Source organism: Spea bombifrons, chromosome 3 (genome assembly GCF_027358695.1).
Source record: "Spea bombifrons isolate aSpeBom1 chromosome 3, aSpeBom1.2.pri, whole genome shotgun sequence".
Taxonomy (NCBI): Eukaryota; Metazoa; Chordata; class Amphibia; order Anura; family Pelobatidae; genus Spea; species Spea bombifrons.
The window spans coordinates 81,431,548-81,434,390 of NC_071089.1; the positions used below are offsets into that span (position 1 = coordinate 81,431,548).

The 2,843-nt window shown below is 40.1% G+C and overlaps 1 long non-coding RNA gene across 1 annotated transcript; it reads right to left on the minus strand.

The window, feature by feature from the left end:
• Window positions 1-527: 527 nt before the first annotated feature.
• LOC128483564 (uncharacterized) lies at window positions 528-1,581 on the minus strand. The gene is made up of 2 exons (XR_008351085.1): window positions 1,368-1,581; window positions 528-975 (listed from the first exon to the last, which is right to left on the minus strand). It is a non-coding gene; the product is annotated as an uncharacterized LOC128483564 (long non-coding RNA).
• Window positions 1,582-2,843: the final 1,262 nt, after the last annotated feature.

A 2,843-nucleotide genomic window follows, 5' to 3' on the forward strand; every position in this document is an offset into this window, starting at 1 on the left:
GACTTTCTCTGGCACACATGGCAGAACAACCCAATACGGTTAAGAATGGGGAGCTAAAAGCCACAGTGTGCACTAAAAGGCTAGATACATTTTACTATATTTGAAGAAATTATGCATATCTCAAGAAGGCATAATCATGTTAAATGCCAGTCCCATTGGAACGATCATCCTAATCAACCTGCAAGTATATATAACAAAATTAATTACCTCAATTCTCCCACTTATGCACTGGTGTTGCATGGAGACACTCTGTGTGTGTACCATGGCATGCACAGAAAGGTATCCTGCCATGCATAGCGCATGGTCAATAGTACACGTAATGGAAATCTGACCCTTCCAGCACTGGGTTGACAAGACAAAGAAGGTAAAATATGATATTTGATTGTAAAAATCTGTTAGAAGAAGAAAAAAATAATGATCCCATGAGCTAAATATCACTCAAAAAACATACAGGTGGAATGATAATTAGGCATGACCCAATAAAGGGTATTTCCCCCCCCTCCCATTTATCCTCTGTGCTTAAAAGATTCATGTTTCTCTCTCTGCGAACCAGAACAGTCACAGTGAGACCTCAGGCTGTCTGGGGAGACTTTCTCTGGCACACATGGCAGAACAACCCAATACGGTTAAGAATGGGGAGCTAAAAGCCACAGTGTGCACTACAAGGCTAGACACATTTTACTAATTTGAAGAAATTATGCATATCTCAGGAAGGCATAATCATGTTAGATGCCAGTCCCATTGGAATGATCATCCTAATCAACCTGCAAGTATATATAAGAAAATGTATTACCTCAGTTCTCCCACTTATGCCCTGGTGTTGCATGGAACACTCTGTGTGTACCATGGCATGCACAGAAGGGTATCCTGCCATGCATAGCGCATGGTCAATAGTACACGTAATGGAAATCTGACCCTTCCAGCACTGGGTTGACAGGCCAAAGAAGGTAAAATATCATATTTGATTGTAAAAATCTGTAAGAAGAAGAAGAAAATGATCCCATGAGCTAAATATCACTCAAAAAACATACAGGTGGAATGGTAATTAGGCATGACTCAATAAAGGGTACTTTTTTCCCCATTTATCCTGTGCTTAAAAGATTCATGTTTCTCTCTCTGCGAACCAGAACAGTCACAGTGAGACCTCAGGCTGTCTGGGGAGACTTTCTCTGGCATACATGGCAGAACAACCCAATACGGTTAAGAATGGGGAGCTAAAAGCCACAGTGTGCACTACAAGGCTAGACACATTTTACTAATTTGAAGAAATTATGCATATCTCAGGAAGGCATAATCATGTTAAATGCCAGTCCCGTTGGAATGATCATCCTAATCAACCTGCAAGTATATATAACAAAATTAATTACCTCAATTCTCCTACTTATGCCCTGGTGTTGCATAGAGACACTCTGTGTGTACCATGGCATGCACAGAAGGGTATCCTGCTATACATAGTGCATGGTCAATAGTACATGTAATGAAAACTTGAGCCTTCCAGCAATCGGTTTACAGGCCACAGAAGGTAAAATCTCATATTTGATTGTAGAAATCTGTTATAAGAAGAAAAAAGATGATCCCATGAGCTAAATATCACTCAAAAAACATACAGGTGGAATGGTAATTAGGCATGACCCAATAAAGGGTATTTCCCCCCCCCCCCCCATTTATCCTGTGCTTAAAAGATTCATGTTTCTCTCTCTGCGAACCAGAACAGTCACAGTGAGACCTCAGGCTGTCTGGGGAGACTTTCTCTGGCACACATGGCAGAACAACCCAATACGGTTAAGAATGGGGAACTAAAAGCCACAGTGTGCACTGCAAGGCTAGATACATTGTACTAGATTTGAAGAAATGCATATCCCAACAAGACAATCATATTACATGCAATCAACACGCAAATATATATATATATAATATTACCTTAATTCTCCCACTTGTGCATGGTGTCTCATGAAGGCGCTGTGTGTGTGCCATGGCTTCCTGCTATGCTTAATGCACGGTACATGCAATGGAAATGGAGTTGACAAGCCATAGCTCATGTTTGATAGTAGAAAGCTGGAAGTAGATGAAGAAAAAAAAAAAAGATCACACAAGCTACATATCACCCAAAGGATTCAGGTGGAATAATATTTAGGCATGGCTCATGAAAGGGTATATTTCCATTTATCTTTTGTGCTGAAAAAGTCCACAAGTCCAATTTCTAATAAACTAATGACTCCTAAATATGTAACTTCAACCTCAGCAGTCACAGTGAGATCAGTTAAATTTTCTCCGACACAGTACGCATAACCTAATGGAATAAAAAAAAGATATGTGACCAAAGTGTGCATGAAAAAGCACATGTGCGGTGGATACCCCAGACTGTATGTATACACAGTAATAAAACTCTATAAAGAAGTTTACCAGGTAGTTACAGGAAGAGGACTACATATAACATTTCACATTAGGCTATAACTTCGTTGCCAGAGGTGCTCACAGAAACGTATTTTAATAAGAGAGAGCTCTAGGAGTTCTCCACCCCTGTTATAAAGCATACGTCTCATGCGTTAACGACCACAATAACTCTACTTCCTCTAATAAAAGCCCCCAATGAAATGGCAAATTGTTACCAGTGTGTGATCGTTTCAATTCATAATGCATACGTCTTCCATGACACCCATTTTTCTTCTTACATCGCACTAAAGCAACTGGGTTCATTCTCCTATCGATCCATCTCCACATGTGCTCTCTGACTAGAGTTCTAAACACCGAATGCAGCAACAGAGTCCAAAACGTGTCGCCGTAAACGTTATTATTTTTACGTAATAATAGCGGCCATTTTCTCCAGCGGAAATCTTTGTTGA